The 14,102-nt window shown below is 41.9% G+C and overlaps 1 long non-coding RNA gene across 1 annotated transcript; it reads left to right on the forward strand.

The window, feature by feature from the left end:
- Positions 1 to 6,254: 6,254 nt before the first annotated feature.
- LOC123818858 lies at positions 6,255 to 8,609 on the forward strand. The gene is made up of 3 exons (XR_006785713.1): positions 6,255 to 6,688; positions 6,779 to 6,812; positions 7,806 to 8,609. It is a non-coding gene; the product is annotated as an uncharacterized LOC123818858 (long non-coding RNA).
- Positions 8,610 to 14,102: the final 5,493 nt, after the last annotated feature.

Consider the following 14,102-nt stretch of genomic DNA (forward strand, 5'->3'; position numbering starts at 1 on the left):
TCATTATTTTACCTCCTGGAGTACATGATGGAAGTGATGGACCAGGACCTTTCCTCCAAAGAACTCATATTTCGGTAGTATTTTTTTCTCAGTTCAGAAACTCAGTCAAGTTTCACATCACCCTGATGCTTTTCTCTCCTTTTTCAAAACCAGTACGCCACCAGTTCAGTTGGTCTGAAATGCTTTTGTCCTCTGGACTCCACTCCACCCTCCTGTGATAGATTGACTTAAATCAGATGATTATCTCCACCTGGGTTGTTGCAATACCTCTTATCTGGTTCCTCTGCCTTTATTCTCTCCTCCTTCCCACTTCTGTCCTCACCCTTCTGCTAGAGTAAGCTTTCTAAAACTCAGATCTGATCAAGTATTTCTGCTTTAAAAATCTTTGATGGCCATCTACAGATGACACCTAATCTTGGAATGGATCAGGAATCTGATTTCATGTACTTTCTTAGGCTCATCTCCCACTTCTTTTTATACTCCTTACGGAACTTCTCCCAGACTTGATAGGGGTTTGTTCCTCTCTGCTTCTATGTGATGCTCCCCTTCTCCACATCCTTGCTTAGAAACCCCTCCATCACCTTCATGGCCTCTATTCTCATTAAGTATACTCATTAAATTCAGTCTTCTACAGGGAGAAGAAATAACTTTCTCCTCTGTTATTATATCTCCATCATTGCACTAGTGATATAATAAAAACTAAGTGCTGGTGTGTACCTCTGCCCCACTAGAGACTGGGAGTTTCTTGAGCAGGGTTGGCAAACCTTTCCTGTGGAGGGCTTTGAAGGTCAAATGGTCTCTGTGTCAACTACTCAACTTAGCCATCTTAGTGTGAAAGCTTCCATAGATAAAATGTAAAGGAATGAGTGTGGCTAGGTTCCTATAAAACTTTATTTATGGACATAAATTTGAATTTCATGTAAGTTTCACATGTCGCCAAATATTTTTCTTTTGATTTTTTTCCCCAACCATTAAAAAAAAAATGTAAAAACTATTCTTAGCTCCTGGACCATACAAACACAGGCTTGGTCTGTGGGCTGTAGATTGCTAACCCTGTTCTAAATAGTGGAGCTATTTCCTGCTTATTTTCATATACCGCTGGAAACTAACAAAATACCTGGCACCAGATGAATGCTTGCTAAAATGAATCATATGGAGGCCAGTGCTTTTCATTTTATGTTATCTTGTACCACAAACTGCAGTGGTGTGATAGAGTAAAAAATTTTTAATTAACTGAAGATTAACTAGGAAACCATTTTTAAATTTCAGCCTTTGTTTAAAATAATCTTTCTGAAGTATGCTATTCCAATTTTCTGCCCTAGTAAATACAGTTTAGTGAATACATTTAATGATTATCGTGCAGTGCCCCCGGGTCATGATTGAAGATAAGAATTCTCATGGTGCAGCCAACTACGTGTAGGCAGAGAAGATATAGCTAATTGAACCCGGAATGCATATGGAGCGGGATTGACTGTAGAAATTGCCCTTTTGATGTAGAGGTTAAATCTCTGATGTAGGCTTGTTTTCTGGTGAGCTCTTTTCTCTGTAAAGTGGAACATGGAAACCGAAACCAAACCAAACCAAACCAAATGAATTGCTGAGAAACTTTCTAACTGGTTGGGTTCTAGTTCTACTCTTTCCTATATAGGAAACTGTGAACATTGGTACCATTGATTTCTTCTTTTGTTTTATCCCCTCACACAAGGGAGTTACAAGTGCAATGTTGATTATGGGGAAAACATTCAGAACAAGCAAATGTGTAACATTGACCTAAGGAAAAAAATTATAGGTATATAATGCATTAATACCTGGTTTTGATGATGCAGCTGAAGCCTTCTTTAAAGCAGAGTGCCAAAATGGAAACTTTGACTGGTATAGTACTGGAAAAGCCTAAGAGTCTCTCCAGGCGGCAAAAGTGTAGAGCCACATGGTTTTTTCCACCCAAAGTTCATCTGAGCACTTTCCTTTCTTTTACACATGGTAGATTCTTGACTATTTTTTCAGCATATTGTAATGGAAAAAATAAACAAACAAACACTCATTTGGATCAGAAGAACTTGAGTGTCTATTTTTGTTCTATAAATTCTTAAGTATATGCTAATATTAATACTTACTCTATAAAATTACGATGAGATTTAATACTGTATCACTGGATAGTGCCCCATATATGGAGTGCTCAGTATGCATGTGCTCCCTGTCCGTGCCCATTTAACCATCAAATGTAGAACAATAACATAATATTAAGTTATATTTCTCACCACATTATTGTCTGTTAAGACAAAAGGCCCTTAAGACTGGGTCTTGTTCAGGAATTGCATTCTAAAAAAGAGGCATCATCTTTATTTTTATAAATAAAATCATAGAGATAAAAAAAGGATTAAGTAAATTGTCCAAGGTAAATGGTGTCCTTCTAGTTTAGATATCAGTAGTTAAGTGCCACTCTCGAGAAAGTTGTCATTGGGAGAGATTAATTTGGCCCACGTCCCCTGAAAAGATAAATGGAGTGAGGGGAAGTTCCAGACAAGGAGCTTGAGCCCTGTTGCCGCTCTTCTCCACCCAGGATGCAGGGTGTGAACACCGATGCCAAGATGGTCACCAGGCCGGATGTTTCAGAGGCATTAGGAGAACCCTTCGGCAAAATCTACTTTTATCCTAAGTGCCACTGTGCTCAGAATGTCCTCAGAATTTTCTCTTTTGGGTTAAACAGTGCTCTTAGTTATTTTTTCCTTCCTTTCTCTATTCATTCAGGAATCATTTATGGATCATTAATGATGTGCTAATGTTGTACTAGGTAGTAGATTAAAAGAAAACAAAACCATCTCAGTTGTTAAGATGTTCATAGTCTGCTGAGTGGGACAGAAGAAAATAATAATGACCATAATAGCCAGCAATTTTCATGTGCACAACACTGTGCAAAATAATTCATAGGTGCTGTCTCACCTAATTCTCACAGAACACATAAATCTGAAGCTATTTTAACCCCATTTTCCAAATGACAATGGAATCCAAAAGGGATAGACTAGATTAAGGCCATTGGAGTAATGATGGAGAGGTGAGGCTAAAAGTTTAATCAAGAGGGTTTCCTGATATTTTACTAGTTGCTCTTTCTTAATGTCTGTTGCAAGTTTCTCCTTTCCTCATCGAGTTTCTGACGATGGAATGTCCTAGGGCTCTGTCCTTTTTCTTCACTGTTTTTATTTTACTTTCTCCCTTGGTGAACTAATTTTAATCTTATAGCTATGAAAACTATCCATAGACTGACAATTTCTAAATTTATTTCACTAGCCTTACTTACCTCTTTCTCAGACTCCAAACTTATATGTCCCATCACCTACTCGAAATCTTCACTCGACTATCTAGTAGACACATCAAACTCAACGTGTTCAAAGCCAAACGCTGTCGTTCCCATACACTTGCTTCATCTCTCCCTGTTGAAAACTCCATCCTTACAGGACAGTCATACAGGACAAAAGTCTTGGACTCCTCTTGACTTCTCTCATTCCCTCATTCACCTCATTTCATTCTATCAAGAAATCTCATTGGAGATTAACATCAGCAGTTAATAAGACACATCGGTATCTTATATATTCTGATATGATGCGTGAAGATCAACACATGTATCATTTCTGTGATATTCTTGACAAACTACACTCCAGTCATGAGAAAATATCAGGCCTAAATGTTGGGATATAGTATAAAATCATTACTCTTCAAATGAAGAGTATGACTGTATTTCCTTGTCACGAAACAAGGAAATACAAAAGAAGTGTGTGTCACAGATGGGAGGAAACTAAGCAGACACACAGCTAAATGCAGTTGGGATCCTGGAATAGATCTTGGAACAATAACAACAAAAAGGGCACTGGGGAAAAACTGGAGAAAAGTTGAATAAAGTTTGTAATTTGGCTAATGGCATTGTATTAATGTTAATTTCCTGGTTTAAACATGACATGGCATCCCTGGCTGAGCCCTGGCTCAGCTGGTTGGAACGCCATCCTGTGCACCAAAAGCTTGTGAATTTGATTCCTGGTCAGGGTGCACAAGCGAGGCAATCAATGTTTCCCTCCTCACATCAATGTCTCTCTCTCTCTCTCTCTCTCAAATCAATAAAAAATACACTTAGATGAGAGTTTAAAAATTTAAATGTTACATAACAGTTTATATAAGTTGTTAAGTGTTTGGTGAAGCAGGACATATGGAAGCTATATATTTTTTGAAAAACTTCTGTAAATATAAATTTTTTTAAAAGGAAAAACAAGACAAAAAGGAACAAGGAAAATTGTTGGACCTTGCTCTAAAATATATGTAGAATTCAGTCACTTTATATAACCTTTATTGAAATCACTTTGATTTAAGATATTATCCATCACTTAGATAATTGTAATAATCTCCTAATTGGTCTTTTTGCTTCTATTCTTGCTCTCTCAAAGTCAGTTTTCAAGGCAATAGTCAGGAGAATTCTTTTTTAAAAAGACTTTATTTACTTATTTTCAGAGAGGGGAAGAGAGGGTGAAAGAGAGGGAGAGAAACATCAACATGTGGTTGCCTCTCGAGCACCCCCTACTGGGGACCTGGTCCGCAACCCAGGTGTGTGCCCTGACACGGAATCAAAATGGTGACTTTTTGGTTCGCACGCTGGTACTCAACCTGCTTAGCCACACCAGCCAGGTCAGGATAATTCTTTTATAAGTAAAAAATATAACATTATAATTCTTTCCTATTAGAACAGGGTAAAGACCAACATTCTTACATTGGTGCCGAAGCTCTCCCACCACCTGGCCAGCTCCCCTCAGGGGTCCTCTGGCACCGCTATCCCACTCTTTCACCGGCTGAGCCACACTGGCCTCCTTGCCCTTCTTGGAACGTAACAGAAATATTCCCATGAAGGAACCTGTGCACTGGCTGTTCCCTCAAACAGGAGCATTCTGCCCCAGATAACATTATGGTTAATGTCTCCATACTTGAATATCATGTCTCAAGAAGGCTTACTTGCCTTCTTTGTTAAAAATCTGACCCCCCACCTTCCCCTGCTTATGTGTATTTGCATTCCCAAACCTCTTAGTTCTATTCTCCTTAACAATTTTCTTTCCATTGCACGTCCCATCTTCTAAGAGGCTGTTATTTATTTACCATCATCACCACCACCACCACCACCATCACCACCGTGACCACCACCATTCTATTAACAGCCTGGTCTCCCAAAGCTCGAATGTAAACTCCAAGAGGGCAGGCACTTTCCCCATTTTGCTTGCTGATAAATCCCAAGAGCCAATAAAAATTCCTGGCACAGAGTAGGCACTCCATCAATATTTGTTGATGAAATTGAATTAAAGGTAGGATAGAAATTGACAATCACTGCTGTGGTGAAGGAACGAATAGGGCATAGCACAACTTTCCGGCTGTCGCTGTGGGTGATGGGAAGGTAGACTGCTCCACTAGTCAATACAGAGTAAGTTTATAAGGGAAGCAATTTGTTGGATATTCTTGAGAAAACATCCAATGAACTTTTCAATCTGTAGCTTTGCAGCAGTAGGTAAAGATCTGGGATGGGGAGAGAAATTCGGAAGTTTCCTCTTCTAAGTGTAGGCATAAGAACAATCAGAAAAGGAAGGTCCCTTGCAGTTTAGAACACACTTGTTTATAGTACCCACAGCCTAACAGGAGGATGCCTGGGTGGCCCTGGAAGGCTAGGGGTGGTTGGGGATGCGGAAGAATTCACGAATGAATGTGACTGGGTGCTGGAGGCACACTTTACCTGCTCCACAATTTGGCATAAGTCTAACCCTTTTATGATCCGTGGAGATTAGAGAATGCAGACAGACAGTTCCTTGTCATTCAAAGTAAAGCAGAACCAAAGGCTGATGGGCAGGGCTTCTAATGCCCTGCCGACAATGAACTGAATCAGTCTGAATGTATATGTGATTTTTCTGTTATAACTGAGCCAGAGTTGGGGCAGGGTGGGGGACAGTAATGGGGTGTAGAGGGAAGATCATGGCCTAGCTCTTAATTTTCTAAACTCTAACAGTCAAAGGAACACTCAGTGATTTTTCCCTCAGTCTTTCAGATGATCACCTTGTCCTTTCTTTGGAGCATAATTTTGTCATTAAAGCTTTCACTTGGCAACAGTCCCACTCGTCAAGGAAGATAGAACTCTGTGTTTGCATGCTTTAAGGCAGACTTCGAGTCTACTTTGGCAAGGCTCACAAGGAAAGAGAGAAAAGAAAATAAGAGCCATAAATCATCTGGAGGCCAGAATACAGGATTAAAGATACTCGATCCACTTCAGAAAGGACTTCTGCGAGCATGTATTTACCCGATGACCCTGGACTCTCCTTTCGGCTTTAGAGAGTTTGTTCCAAGCGAGGGAAGCGACATCCTACGTCAGAGGCTGCTGTGGGGGGAGAGGAGGCTTCACGAACGCCGGCCCACAGATTCCTCCTCAGCGGCCCTTCCGAGGCTCCTGCTCTCAGGCGGTGTGCACGTGGAGAACGTCACGCTGGTGTTTATGGGTTTGTGTTCGTGCTTCCGAAGTCCATCTTCAGAAATAATAAACGCTTGTAACGCAGCTCCTGTTGGCCCGTGGTAAACGCAGGAGAATAGTGTGATTCGTATCTTGTAACTGACCTGCTTCCCTTCACGTGACTAAGTTGAGCGTTCATGAAGTCTTGGAGAAAATCAGATTTTAAGGGTAATTTTAAATTGAGTCATTTAAAAAAAACTGAGGCTTTTAGATTCCTGCTCTGTATCTGAACTTTAATGAACTTTTCTTCCTTTTCAGATAGTCTAAGAACACTTCATCATGAGTCACCCAGGTAATTACTGCCTGTTGATTTTGTAATAAAGTGCTATTGATCAAATCTATGTCACTCTTTACATTCTGAAGAAAAAAAAGCAATTTACATGTTCCAGATTACCTTGGAAGACCCAAAAGAAAAATATTTGTTATCATTTGTTTTTAAATTTAACGATACTCTGTGTTAAGAAGTACTGTGAGGAAACTTCAGGTAGTACAATGAGCTTCACTTCTCCCACAGGGAAGGCTGTCCTGTCTTAATTCTGGTTGACAGTATCCACTTGGAAGTGAGGTCATTTGAAAAAAGAATCAGCACTTTGGAGCTTCCCGTGACCCGTCATGTTATAGCTTGAATTTAGTTGTAGGCAGTCCTGAAAGGACCGCTTGTCCGTTTATTGTTTTCAGTTAGAATGTGTCTACCCTGAGAGAAAAAAGGAGAAAACTAGCATTTATTTAGCTAATGTTTCCCAATATTGTGTGTACCCAGTGTAACGATGCATGTACCTGAGCACTCAGTATACTGTGAATAAATATTTGTTGGATGAGTAAATAAGTAATTAAGCAATGGCCAAGTATTCTCTTTGATTCTAGGAGTGAGGGGAGCCTTTCAAATGCATTCACTTATGGTTCCCTGGAATTGAGGTAAATATTAATAGAGGAAGTACTTATGGACCTTCCATTGATGGCTTCTCTGGCTTAGCACTAGGACCAGAACAGTGCCCCCACATTTTCCAGGGTGCTGTGGAGGACTAATCATCATCTGGCTGGGAATAGAAGGTTAAGGGTTGTGATTGTGTAATCTTTTGAGGACCATCAGGTTCCTGTGCTGGTCCACTGGCCATGTCCAGAAATGCTCAACGACTTCATGGGGGGAGAGTCTTCATTCTCCTCTCCCCCTCCAAACTTTCACTGATCACCTGGAAGGTTGATATCAGAGTTGTGTTTTAGAGCAGTTGGCTTAGTTGTGAAGTAAAAGTAGTGATGGCTATTTCATGTCCTTTTTTTTTTACAGCTGAGGTGATCTGAACAGCCCATGTCAGAACCATTAAGTAACCAAACAGTCTTCACGTCATGGGAGTGGAACTCTTGGATTTTAGTTGTCTTCTCTACTTGTATAAACCACAAAGACAGAAGCTAATCCTATTGCACAGCCATGGTGCAGCTCTTCCATGACAGGCCCCGAAAAGTTCGCCTTGTTTTCAGATATGTCTAACTAAGCCATGGTGATTTGGAGTGGGGAGAATCAGAGGCGGATGATGGCATTTACAGCGGCTCCGTTGAGTAAGCAGTAGACTCATGTTTCCAAGGTGCACTCGGTTACTTCAGGTCAGAGATTTGCATGACAAATTTTTGCACCTGGAAATATAAATTGCATGCTTAATAATTACATGTGCGGTAAAGGAATTTTATTAAGGCCTCGGGGAAGATTGGACTTACAGGCCATGCCTCCTAACACCCGTGAGGAGCAAGCACAGGAGCTAGTTAAACGGGACCCCTGTCTGAGCTCAGAGCAGGTGGGCACTCAGAGTCCAGGCCGTACTCTTTATCTTTTTATGGCGGCAGCAGGAGCTAGAGGTGGGAAGCGCCTCTGAGCTACAGCAGCGGCAGCAGCAGAGATGCAGGCCTTTCCTCCTTTACGTGAAATACTCGGGCTTTGTGGGGACGATTAAGCCCGAGAATCTAAGGACAGTTTGAATAGTTACACTCTGAAAATCTGGCAAGATGAAAGGTGAGTGATTAAGGTGGTTTCGGTCTAAACCAGAGTGAGTGCTCAGCACTCTTCTTGGCACAGTTCGTTTGGCAGAATCGCTGCACCCTTCCCAGGAGAAGCTTCAGGCTGAAAGATTAAGGGCATTACAGGTCAAAGGTTAACTCCATTAATGTATTTATTTGGGAAAGTGTACAAAGGCCCTTATTAACCTTGCTTTTGAAGATTGAGCTGTCAGTCTCTCACTTTCATGATCACATTTTCATCTAAAAATGTTTCTTTAAGCAGCGCAGTATCAAAACAGAATCGATGTACCTCAGGTAGAAACATGTTGCGCCGCACGGTACCCGTGACACTGTGTACACGGGCAGACCCGTCGGTTAGATCCTATCGTGTGAGCTATTCCTTTGGTCCTATCAATTTCGTGACTATTTCAAGAGAGGAGGTAATTTATTGTCTTAGAAAATGAGGTGGAGGGAATGTTCTCTATTATTTTAAAAAAATCCTCTTTAGAAATTAAGCTTTCAGTTCCCTAATCTTTTAGGGGAATACTTACTACCTGAAAAAAAAAAAGAAATGCTAGGTGTCTTTTAGTCTTCGGGGGTTTTAGCAACAAACCATTATTGTTTGCAGACTTATTCTTTTGTGAGAAGGTGAGCTGCCTTAATGACAGCTTATGCAATAACAATCCATGATATAGTAGTTACCTGGATGTAGCAACAACTGTGCTCTAAGCCAAGAGAAAGAAGAAAAAAAAGTTAGTATCTTGTGCGTGAGAAGCTTGTAGATACCCTGAGGTGACTTCGTATAATTCTAAAATAGCAGGTAGCTTCTTGCATAGCTAATCAAGGCATCAGCGCCTGGAGCAAGTGGAGGTGGCTGACAGTGTACTTTGGTTTCAGATGCATTCAGCTCTTTTTGAGTGATAACTTAATTCATATTCTAGTTTTTGTACTAAAAGTGTATGCATTCTGATTTGGCAAATATCCTTCCCCATAATCTGACAGCTCTGTGCTTTGATAAAGCTGCTGATCTTAATGTCTCACTTGGATTTGTTCATTATATGCAGTGAGAAAGTTAGTACCACTGAAAAAAGGAATAGTTCTTTTTCTTGTGTTTTTAAGCATTTGAGTTCTACCCCCACCTTCCACATCCATTAATTGCCTAGCAAAGGCTGCAGGTGGCTGGCCTGAAAAACTTGAAATACACACTGGAGCTGAGTGTGTGTACAGAGCTTACAGAGAGAGGAGTCACCCTGACTTTGTAAAGCAGGTGGGTCGCTTCTGGAGATAGCAGTGAACGGCTCTGGTTCGTCCTCATATTTACCCAAGATCTGGGCTACCTTTTTGGTCCTGTGACTCCTTCTGGTTTAGTAAGCAGAAGAAACAGTTTCCTGAAGGAACCGCTGGCCACTTACTTGTCCCGAAGCACATGTGCCTTACAAAACAGAGGGCTATGGATCACATTTATGGCTTCGGTGCTCAGGAAGCTACAAGTGGAAACTGCACATACGAAGAGCCCATAATTTTACTCTAATAGATATTTAGAAGCTTACATGGAATAACAAGGAATACATTTAGGCAGGCGCCATGCAGGAGGATTTGGTGAGTATTTTACATTCCACTGTTTGAAGGGAGAAACATAATTTTTATACTTTCCCAAGATATATGAATATTTTGGTATGCAAAGTGATAATACATAGCATACTTGAAAGTCAAACCAAGCTCTGTTTGGCCAAAAGGATTTTACTGTTATCAGTATAATGCAGGCCAGTCAATCACGCTGAATTTTTCTTCCAAATCAGTTGAGTAGAACTTGCACAGGCAGCCACTTGCTGTTGTGCCTTGTTTGTTCATGCTTTATGATGTTCTTGTGCACAGGATCAACAGGAACGAATGCCAAGACTTGCCACTCTGTGTCTCTTTCCCCTTAATTTCCGGCCCCCAGCTCTCTCAGGGATAGTCTGTGGTCCCTGTAGCTTTCCTTCTGAGCCATTTGAAACTCCACAGGTCTAAGCAGACCTTTCTTTTTCCCCTATTTCCAGTCTTCAAGCCACAGTCCTGAGTCTCTTTTTGATCCCTCAATGCCAAGTCCATTCAGTGGCCTTCCTCCACACCATTTGCCCTCATGCAGCCCCTCCGTGTCTCCAGGCTGGACAACCCTCATGCCAACAGGATTATAGTGCAATGGTACCCTGTTAAAGCACCCTGTTAAGATTGGCATTTAGGACCTATCGGGTCCTATCCTACCTTTGCACTAAGTGTATGACTTCAGTCATTACCCATCTGTAATGTGGAAATCATCATGAGACTTTTCTTTTAAATAGGAGTATGTCAATAAAGTCTTTAGTACGGTGCTTGGGTAGTTAGTGCTCAGTAAAAGTTAGCATGAGTGTCCACGGGTCTTCCCGCGTCTCTGCCTCACAGTCCCACCATCAGCAGCGCTGTCTTCCTTCCACCTGGAGTAGATCAAGTTGCTGTGCTCCTCAGAAATCTCTGGTCATTGCTCTTCCTGACAGTTCAGGTTGGCATGTACTCAAAGCCATTTCTGCCATACCTACCTCATCCCCAAATCTCCTGCTCTGCACCCTTCTCCCCAGCCCTACTCATTTCCTTTTTGCATCTTTGTGCCTTCACTCGTGCTCCACCTGGAGTGTCACTTTCTGTCACTTATTAAAATTCTACTCATCCCTCAAGGCCTTATTCCAGTACCACCTCCTCCAGGAAGCTTTTTAAAACACATTCACCGGAAGATATATTTACTGATTTTAGAGACAGACAGAGAGGGGCAGAGCGAGAGAGAAACATTGATGTGAGAGAGGAACATTGATTGGCTGCCTCCCATATGTGTCCTGACTGGAAATGGAACCCACAGCCTTTGGTGTATGGGCTGACACTCCAACCAACTGAGTCACCCGGCCAGGGCCGCCAAGAAGGCTTTTTACCTAAACATGTGTTGACGCCTTCCCTAGCCATCTAGTTAGACTCGATTACTCTTTTGGCCACAGTCTCACAGCCCTTGTTTGTATCTCTGGTTAGAGTTGGCCAACGGAGTTTTGTAATAGAGTTATTTGCACATATCTGTCTCCCGTAGGTTCTAAACAACTTCAGGGCAGAAGTTGTGGCTTTTGAAAATCTCAGTATCTACAAAGTGCTTTGCTCATTATATGTGATCAATCACATATAATGTTGTGATAATCACATATAATATGTGATCAAACACATATAGTGTTTTCAAATTGAATTAAAATTATGTGTTTACAGAGAAAGCTTCAAGATGCCTGAAAGTGGGCAGGAACCCTTGCTCCGAGCACACTGGTTGCCAAGTGCACGATAGGCAACTGTGGCTCTGGGGACGGAACAGTGCAGTAAAGTGAAAGGCACGCAGTTTTCAATTTCTTTGACAGTCAGCAGCAAGGGGAGTCCTCATTTGTCTGAGACCCTTGATGAGACAGCAGAAGGGAGCTGAGCTGCTGGGCAGGAGCCATTGTTACTTGGGTCATCATGGAGAGGTTCAGAACAGAAGTCTTCTTCTCTGCTAAGCAAGTGGGGAGAGAGAGAGCTCCTTCTCCTTGATGTATAGTCCCAGCATGTGGTTCTTGGTCACTCCATGGTGAGATCTGGGCAGGGAGAGCTGAGATTCATCCTTGGATTATGAGAGATTGACATTTCATAGAAAGCCTGATTCCAGCATAGAGGACACTCTTTGTCATTAGTTTAAATAAAGTTCACTAGCTGTGCATATGGGAAAGGTGCCCAGAGTGTCTGTGTCTAGGAGACTACTCATCCACAGAAACCTCTTCCCTCCTTCCCTGGTAACAGAGTTGCTTCTGGGATGAGGCAGCCTAGTTCAGGGCGGCTGTTCTCAGCTTCCTCTGCTGCTAGACTTTAGGCAAAGAAATGGGCTCAAACTTTCTGTGTGAAACTTCTTACTCATTTCCTGAGGCAATGTCTCTAGCACTGGATCTCCACTTTTTTCCTCTGCTCCTACTGGCTGGGACGGATGCCATAAACTAGCCTTGAAATCCATCTGTTGCCAAGATGACAGAGATTTATTAGACCAGCCCACTGAATGTCTGTGTGAAGGACCACTTTCTGCTGAAACTGAGACAGTTTCAGCCATTGCAATGCATTATATCTGCCCCTACACAGGGTCTTGTTTTTTTCATTCTGCATGAAACCCAACACTCATTAAACACTGACTAAGTCTTGGGCCCTCTCTATGTAGAGGGTGTAAAAACATGAATGAATGAGTTTCAGTTCCTGTCTTTAGGGAGTTTGTAGTCAGGTTGGATAGATGAAATACCAGCAATACAGGTATGCCATGCCTTTTAGACCACAGATGGTATCCACTAAAGGTAATGGGAAGAAAGAGATTCCTGTAGGGCACAGGTGTCAAACACAAGGCCCTCAGGCCAAATCTGGCCCTCCACCTTGTTTTATCCAGCCCATCACCTTGTTTCTACCTGGCGGCAATGCTGAGCTCTTGCTTAACTGTTAAGGACTAGTTACACTTATACAGTCCTAAAGTTACATTTGGCCATTCAAAGACAACCTTGAGACTGATGTGGCCCCCGGTGAAAATGAGTTCGACACCTGTGCTCTAGGCTATAGTGAGCTAGAAATTCTCATGAAGGAGTTAGGACTTGAGAAATTTTTTGAGGATAGATTAGATTTGGAAGGATGAAGAGGCTCAAGGCAGATATACTGGATGAGCTAATGTCTTCAAATTGGGGCAGGTGATAGTGAACCCACTAGTCAGGACAGATGGAACAACTTGTCTGCCACAGGGAGTAGTAGAGGTTACCTTTGAGAAAGTTGCTGGGTGTGTGTGATTGGGGAACATTTGAATACCAGACTACCTTGCAAATTGGTTTCTCCATGCAGCCAATGGGGAGCTGTATAAGGCAACATCATTACACATTGTTGTGAGTCTTCTAGTTTGCATGGAGTAACCCAAACAACCTGTTGTTCTAAAAGCTGTTGTCCTGGTACCTGGTAGGAAGCTGTGAGAAATCTGGGTCTATCTCCAAAGTACAGTTTTTCTACAAAGAGCTGGTTTGTGTACCAGTGGCTTGAGGCCACCCCACAGCACAAACTGGAGAGGAACAAATACACAGGAGATTGTGTCACGGCTTCAAGCCTTTCCTTCTAACCCCACCCGGAAAACAAACTTCCTCTCATCTTCCTGCTCTCCCATTTCCTACACCAGTGACTTCTCACTTCACCTGTCTTTGTGAAACTACTTCTTGAAAAAAATGCCAAGTAAACTTTGCTTGTTTAATCTCATTTTTCTTACCTCACTAACTGGTGGTTTATTGAGTTCCCTGTCCAAGAAGTCATGTTCAGACTCGGTTTCTCTGCAGTTACCTTGTTTGTTTATATTTATCAGCCACCTAGCAACGCAGCCTTCAAGGGAACTCTCCTTGACAATTGGTATCTTACATGCATGTCTACAGCATTGTGCAGGTTTTTCCAGCTATACATAACCTTCACTTCCTTTTGAACCAGTGGCAATGATGTCAGAACTTGAGAAAGTCTGGCTCATGGAGATTTTGCTTCCAGGTGTTTCATTTTGTCTTATCTCCTAAGAGTTAGACTT

Source organism: Phyllostomus hastatus, unplaced genomic scaffold (genome assembly GCF_019186645.2).
Source record: "Phyllostomus hastatus isolate PE091 unplaced genomic scaffold, TTU_PhHast_1.1 phas_contig_29, whole genome shotgun sequence".
Taxonomy (NCBI): Eukaryota; Metazoa; Chordata; class Mammalia; order Chiroptera; family Phyllostomidae; genus Phyllostomus; species Phyllostomus hastatus.